This window comes from Athene noctua, chromosome 8 (assembly GCF_965140245.1).
Source record: "Athene noctua chromosome 8, bAthNoc1.hap1.1, whole genome shotgun sequence".
Taxonomy (NCBI): Eukaryota; Metazoa; Chordata; class Aves; order Strigiformes; family Strigidae; genus Athene; species Athene noctua.
In genome coordinates this window covers 25060240-25068793 of record NC_134044.1, presented here as the reverse complement: position 1 = coordinate 25068793, position 8554 = coordinate 25060240, and positions in this window count along the sequence as shown.

The following is an 8554-nucleotide window of genomic DNA, read 5'->3' as shown; positions in this document are numbered from 1 at the left end:
AGCGTTTGCTAAGATAAAAGTCAGGGGGGAGGGTTCGGAAACCTGCACTAGCTACCTCATTTTAACACCTACTAGAGACGGGGCAATTTAAGGCTGAAGCTGATTGATGTGGGTGCCGGCCTCCCATCCACCCAGAAGCTGTGTGTTTTTCTGTGCTTCACCTTTCTAATGTTTTGAAAGCAAGCCAAAATTCTGGAGAATCTGGGAAACTCCACTGGTGATGCCCTTATTCTGCATCACCCCCCATATGTTGGGCAGCATGGCAGGGCTCTTTTCTCTCTTAATTTTCCAAAGAGTAAAAGACCTTCAGCATAGGCCTCTAAAACCTACCAAAATGACCAAAAAAAGTCCAATTTAGTTTTTTTCTAGCACGCTCTTCTTCATCCTTGCTGAAATACAACTGAATAAATCTATATTAGGTTTGTGCCAACTCCTGATTCCCACAATTTGCTCATCCAGAGATTGAGCAGTGGGACACTACAGATGGAGGCTGTATGTGGGGTTGCCAGAGGCTCCCACCTGATGTAACCACTGATAGTCTGTCTGGAAACACAACTTTGTGCAAAAGTTTTTCTAAAAATGAAAGAAATCTAAAAAACCCTCCCTGAGAAGGCACCATAGCCAGGAGGTAGAAAGCACCGTAAAAGGATTTTGCAGCCTTCCTTTGTATGTACATGCATAAGAATTTAACAGGGATCCCTTAACTATTCATATCTTCCAAACTTTTAATTTTCAAGCCTTCTCATTTGCCAACTAGTCTGAGGGCCTGCTTTGGAAGACCTTTTCCAGCCCCAGAGTCCCTCACTGCATTGGGAAGAGCTGGGCCTGAAGGGTGTGGGGCAGCAAGCCCTGTTGTCTATGCAGAGTCTGACAACAGAATTTGCAAACCAAAAGAATGGAAAAGAAAATGTCAAAGCAGGGAAAATGCCAGGCCAAAAGGGATTGGAAGGGTTAAGCAACAGAACTTTACACTACAAGAATTAGTGTAATGCATAACAGGTAATTCTATTTTAATAATCAGTTTTAGGAGCGACTGGCTATTTTCAAAGCATTCCTATTGTAGCCAAAGTTTTAACTAGGCATACAAGAGTGGACATAAACACCTGTGGACTTTATAAGAGTAAGAAGCAATTTATCACCCAATAAAAAGTCAAACACTCATTTTAAAATTTTCAGGTTTGCATTTGCTATTTTAAATGTACATGTGTGGATGGTTCTAGCGGCGGTTCAGAGGAGGTGAATACACATCCTACACGCAGAAACACACGTGCAGACAGCCAACATAACCAGCTCCCTAAGCAGGGAAGAAAAACCTGCCGGCAAGCATCGCTGTTATAGTTTCATCCCACCTACATTTCATGTTAAATCTGTTGTGATCATCGACCAGAGTTGTCTAAAACCTAAACTAAACGGGCATTAAGTCAGCTGGCATATGAAATTACTGCAATTCGATTTTCAGATAAACCACAAAACTTGATGAACTAACATTGTTCCAGCTGAATTAACTCATCATCCTGGGAAAGAGAAGGTTGCAGAGGAAAGCAAGGGCTCTAATAGCGGCGATTAATCCTCCTCCTATTGCAAGGAACTTGCTTATGAGTGGAGAGATAGCCTGTTAAAGGCAGGCTAAGGATCCACACTGCTGCCCTGCCAAGCTCTGACAGTAACGTTAGATATTATTTACATGTGGGTAGGAGAGGGAGAATTCTTTGTTACGGGCTCGTTATGAAACTATAAATAGGTTAAAATCCCTGTCAACAGTTTGAGTCATGCTTGGTAGATAAATCCGCGGACTGAAATTCAGGAATGCTAATTTATTCAGCTGGTGGAGGAACTTGCAGGGTTGATCCTTATCCCATACTCAGGCAATCTCTCCGGGATTAAGTCGTAAAGTATTTGGACTATAGGTGCCACGTGAGTGGGTCAGGTTCCCCACCATCACAGGCAGAGCTATTTGTGTGCACCCACCCTGGGTGCTCAAACCAGGGTCCTGACCAGTAAATGCTTAACTAGTGCTGTGGATGCACAGCAGCCCGCCTGGCCGTGCATTTGAAGTGCTGCTCCACATAAATTAGTCACACATGGGTAAAGGTGCCTGATTAATTTTGAAAAATCTTACTGCGAGAGCTACCTGGTTTGCACTAAAGAGATTTTGCACATGGAGATTTTGCTCACCGAGAAAATCTTGGGGGCGAGGGGAGAATATATTTGATACAGGTGTCAAAATAAACCTGTCCTATAACCCATTGATCGCAATGGGTTATTAATGAAATAGGTGTGAACATCAGCATATCCTTGTGGCAGATTTCTTTCATAAAGGAGTTGAACATTTTCCAATTTCAAAAAAGTACTGCTACCTATAAACTTGGAAATTAAGGGCTTTTTCCCCTAAGACTCAGATCCCTCAGGGCACTTGTGTTCTGGCATGCATCCTTTATTTGTTGAAGAAATTTCAAACTTGGTAATTTAGGACCATACTGATAAAACAAAGGGGAAAAAAAAAAAAGCAGTGGGCATGTGTGTATGTGAAGGAGGGAGGCAAGTGATACAGCTGCAGCTATTTTTTTCCTGTGGCTTTTTCATCCACAAGTCATGCTGCAGATTTTGTGTGAGATTCATAGAGAAAACATTCCCAAGATGCAAGGTATAAGATGCATATCAATCCATGAACCGAGTTTTGCAGATGCAAAATGACCTGCAGAATTTGAAGGAGGATGGAGACTGTTTTATAACCATTTTTCCATATAACTTTTTAAAGACGAAAATGTTGGGCTAAATTTGCCACTAGCAGAATTATGAGTATTTGTATTATTAGTATTACAGCAGCACCTAGAGGCCCCAGTTGAAACAGGGACCCTTTCTGTGTAGAAAAATAAGAAACGTGAGTCTCTGCCCTAAAAAGCTTACAGTTGGCATGGACGGGATGAAAAGTGTGCTGGATGGGAAGATTATAGTTTTGTTTTGACAGATGGAATATGGAGATCTGCTCATGGAGAAAATCGGTGGCGGTCTGGGAAGGAACCTCATGCGATATTTTCCCATAACTTTCATTCACTGAGAAGTTGCTTTTTGCTTCTTTCCTTTGATTGCAAGGAACAGAAACTCCTATCTGCCCGCTGGTGTTCACGGCTTCTCATGGATGAATAGGGGAAGTCTGCTTGGTCTCTGCCAGTTAAAACAGCTCTTCATGCTTTAATATGGCTCATCTGTAGCAGAAATTGTACTTTATCGCCCTTTTTTAGCTAGGAAAATATTTTAGCTTTGGAAATGAACAGTTGAGGCTTTGGAACAGATCTTTAAACATAAGCACGTTATGCTGATTGGTACCATGAATGAAAGCTGCTCCTACAGAAAAAGTTTTGGGGAGGATACATAAAACTCTGCCTTCGACTTTTGTGGGAGAAATGTGAAATGGAGTTCATGATGTCAAGTCTTGTTGCTAGGAGTCACCTAGCAATCGTTCAAGTGCAGAACATAGGATGGATCACGATCCCCACAAGGCAGAGCCAGGGAGAGCCTGCCCCAACCACAACACCGGCCGCTGCTAAACCTCACTTAGTGGCCGCAAAATGCAGCAGGGCATGGACATGCTCTCAAGGTTGCAATTTTTGGGGCCCATAGAAGCAAAGGGAGGCAATGTGTTAAGAATAGATGTCTTTCTACCAGGAAGGATTTCAGAGACTGAATGATCTGTATTGCTGAGAATCCAGTATAGTAAATACAGCACTTAAGATTATTTTTTTCCCTTTATAAAACTCTTCCCTGTGCATCCTCCAGGCCAGATCCTCACATGGGGCAAAGCAGAAGATTTGCTGAAGTTAAGGGAGCTATCGTAGGATGTATCAGCTAAAGAAGGTGGTAATTTCTGTTGACTTTTCAAGGAGTTATAATGTGATTGGGGCCTGGGAAGATGGTTGCGTGTTCATCAGGAAAGCACCAGCAGCTCAAAATGCTGAAGACAGCACTGACATAAGACAGCTGACTACCTTGGAGCTGAACTGGTGGTCAGAAGGAATGACTGAGCTCAGACAGAGTCCAATTTCCACCCAAAATTACTGTGCAATCCCAGGATTGGACAGGATGCTCAGACAAGACCCAGGCTGCCCCAAGGGCTGTGGAGGGAAGAGCTGGTCCATCTCCAGACGAAAGCCAGCCCTAGATACGCGCCCCCCCCCCTTTCAACTTCAGGACCGGGGGGCTGGGGCACAGTACTGGCACTTGGGGTGCTGGAGCACATCACGGCTGCAGTCCTGGACAAGGTCTGGATCAAACCCAAGCATGGTGCCTCTGGGAACCTGCAGGAATCACAGGATATGCCAGATACTTGTGCATCCCGTCCTTTTGATGTAATATTTGTTACACCTCCCAAAATAAACTGAAGATAGAAGCCCTCCTGCCAGGCACTGCGAACAGAAGCTCAAACCAGTTATATGTTGCACGAAGGAAATCTGTCAGCTTAGGCAATAAAGTACAAATATATGTCACAATCTGAATGACTACAATTTTCCCTAGTGTTTGTGGTATATTTAACAATGCTATAAAAGATGAAAGTGGGAGCTGTGAGTGCTCATTAGCACTTCAGAATTACTTAATTCTTATTTAATTCTCTAAGTTAATTCATTAATTTTGTCTCAAACAGAAAACAGTAGGTTTAGAACAAGGTTGTTGTGGACCAGGAGATACTTCTAAGAAAGAAGAAACTGAATTAGCTTGAATGATTTATAAAATGTGAGGGTTTAATTCCAAAATATCATTTATATGCCCAGCAATCTGCTCAGCAAATCTAATCCTGCAAAGGAAAATGAATATTATCAATCCATGAATAAAGATGGGAAGTAATTCTGTAGCTGTTTCAGACTGTGCTTGCCCATGTATGACAAGTAACTGATCTGAAGCCTTTTTACACATCTATTAGGTTTGTATTTGCCCTAAATTTAGCAGGAAAAATGTGGGAACACAGAACACCATGATAATCTTGAAGAAAGCAATAATGATGGCAGCTACTGGCCACACTGAGAGCCAAACACATCCTTCCTTCATTAACACATCTACTGATGGGAAGGAGGGAGGAAGGTCAACACCAAATGCAAAGACTGACCAGAACCCACAAAACTCCAGTAAATCCTTGTTCCTTTTGATACAGTACAGCTCCACCAGTTTAAGGGGCATGGAAAGATTAAGACATAAATGGGTTATATATGAATGGGATATAACAAAATCTTATGGCTGTCCTGATTTCCAACCAACCACATGAAGGCTTTGGTGACCACAGATGATGTTGTTCCGGTGATTCATTGCAACTCCTGTCAGTAGTCAAGTGTCCAGCAGACACATCTGAAGTGACCTTGGCTTGTGTGAGCGAGGCCGGTAGTAAAAGCAAATGGAAGTTAAAATGAAAGGTGTATATTTTCGGAAGAATTTTTAGTGTTTGGACTCCAGCTTTGGATGGCTCAAGAGTATTTTGTAAGCCAAAAATCTGTTCTTTGGTTTTGGTTTGTTGATTAAATATACTTGTTACCAAGAACTTCAGGCAGAAAAAAATTTAAAAGAGACTTCAACTAAGATATTATCAGGTTCAGCTGCAGCATGAACAACTAAACTGTAATAGCTCTTCAGATCTCAAGTTATTTCTACTGACTGCCGTATAATCAGCATGTTAAATCTGGGCATCTCTTCAGGCACAGTTATTTGTGTGATATATACAGATCAATACCTATTGATTTTCTAATTTTGATTCATCTCCATGCAGTGATTCAGTTTCACATCCTCTTATTTATCAAGCTCTTCTCTCTACCTCTGCTTCCAAGCTTCCCGGCACTTCCAGGCCACTCAAGCAAGGTCCCACCGCAACCACCCCCTTTGGCCCCTGCACACAATTTCAGTGGACACACGCTTGGTCATGTCCTGAGGAGTTTTGTGTGCAAAATGCTACTACAGGATACCTAAAGTCATTAATACATGAGGATGAAGTTCATAAACCTCCTTTGTTAATGCCATGACCCCACTGTACCCTGCTGGATCTGGAGCCATCCCCAGACGACACAGATGAGTATTTCTCACCCAGTGGCCATACCTTCAGACTTCCCTCTGTGCTGGTTTATGAAGGTATGGGGTGGCTAAAATTTCGCACTGAATATTAAAAATTTGTTCTTTTTACCCCTGGAGCTTTTTGGGACCCGTGCTGGCACCTGCAGACCTTCCCCGCTGTGGCTGCTCGTGCACACAGCAGCAGAATGAGCAGAGAAGCTGGCACGAAAAGCCCGACGGTGACTGATTAGCAGCGACCTGCTTGATATACTAGAGGAAACCAGTGCCATTGCTACTGCTGGCAAGCACATCAGGGAAATCCTGTTAACTTCTCTGGACTGCATATATGCAAATGATAGCAGATTAGAAAACACTAGTGAAGCCGCCATTCCCACTGAGCACACACCAGTTTGCATCAGAATAAATTGTGTCTGGATGTACTAGAGATGCCCTAAATAGACTAAATCATGATTTAGCAATTGAGTTCTGCCTAAAGCTCCAGCTAGATGGGGCAGACCTGGTCTCTACTGATGTGCCTGCCACCAGCATGCTGCATTCCCGCTGACAGCCCTTACACAGCACTGCTGGGGCCCACAGTAACAGGATGTGGAGCAAAAGTGGTTTAAAAACCATCAGCTGAAATCCATGTGATGAGTGAATTTAAGGGAAACAGGAAAATTTCTTTATGTTGAAAATGCCCAACAAAGAGAACGGAACTCTGTTCCAATGCAACAATTTCAAAATGTTTTTTCAGAAGGTGCCAAAGGGAGCTAGGATGTACTGCATCCGTGAAATGGAAGTTATTAGGGTGAATGCCTTCTGAAAGGAAAACAAAAAGGGTTGACGAAGACTAAACAACATTTCAGGGGTGCTCACACACTACAGCAAGATAGAAAGCATGGGCTAATTACAAAATAAGACCTATCACCGTGCAGAAATAAATGACTTCAAAAATAGCTTTAGATATCATGTTAAAAGCACCTTTAGGAACAAAAAGATGTGATGCTAAAAACATGAGATCTAAAGAGCTGTTATTACACATCCATTACATTTTCTGAGCTGTCTCATTTACTTTTTGAAGTTCTGTATACATGATACAGCAAGGCAAAACATTTTATGTACCGTAAGAAATTTGAAACAATGTTTAACATTCAGAAGATAAAGTTAACAAAACTACACTTCAGTGGCTTTTTTTATTTCCCTATTTTATGACCTTTCAAGAGCCTAGAGTAAAAGGAAACAAGAAGGAAGGATAAGCAACCATATGCTCCTGCTTGCTTTTTTCTACATTGCTGATCAGAGCCCAAGGCAGAAATCATAATAAAAAATGCCTTCTTTTGAATGTCTAAATAGGAGCTGTTGAAACACTGATGGTACAACGTGTTTTGGGATGGAAAGCATTTGTTCCTCTTGCAGTTATCAGCAGACATATGTTACATGATTTTCCGATTTTTCTCCCTGAAATTACAGAAGCCCATCACGTCTTCACAACTGTTAGGAATGGGTTTTCTGCTTATTCTAAAACCAAACCCAGCTACAACTGTGACTCCCAATAACTATTTCTACAAGCGTCAGGCAATTCAGGTTTTCTCTCTGTTCTCTAAATACCCTCAGTCATATCATTACAGATCTCTCAGTGACAGCGATAACAATAATTACTGAATATATTGGGCAGTGACCCCCCATTTCCTCAAGCTTCCACCCCGCAGGATGCCAAAATGCTTGTGATGCAGCTGCTGCGGGGCAGCAATGCTATGGTGCACACACACACACAAAATCCACTTTCCAGTCTGAATACCCACTTCAAATTCAAACGCTAACTATGTATCGACTCATGTGGGGAAGAGAAAAAAGTGATGTATGAAAAGTTGCTCATTTCCCTTGGAAGTAGAAGGCAACTACAAAAAAAAAAAAAAAAAAAAAGAGTAAACATGGGAGATTGATGTGAATTTTAGAGCATGGTGTAGTTCACTAATATATTGGCCTAATGAAGAAAAAATTGACATCTGAGTGGCATAAGCTACATCGAAGCTAGCATCTTGCCAAATCTACATTAGATGGGAACAGGTGCTTAGTTTAAACTGTCACATTGCTACTGTAAAAATCTTTCACAGTTGTACATCTATGCTACTGGTGAACAGAGGGTCTGGTAGAAAGTAAGCAATTATTTCTGCTGATTTCAGCAGGAAGAAGCAACAGAAATGGCAAGAATATAAACGATGTTTTATAAAATGTATTTCACAAAATATCTTACATGAATAATCACCGAACTTTTTAAAATTCTAGTATTTTTCTGTAGCAGTAAAGACTATATTCAAATATGTTTTGAACATTTCTTAATGTGTTTTTATGATGTCTGTTGTTACTCTCAAATGACAGATTATTTTTTTTTCTTTAAAATGGAAGCTTCAATGGAATGTCTTCTATTACAATCCTGCAGATTTAACTTCTGTATTTCAGAGGTAAGTCTAACCGAATTCTAAAGGGATTTTAGGTGACAGAGTAACTGCAATCCAAGTTCACTTAG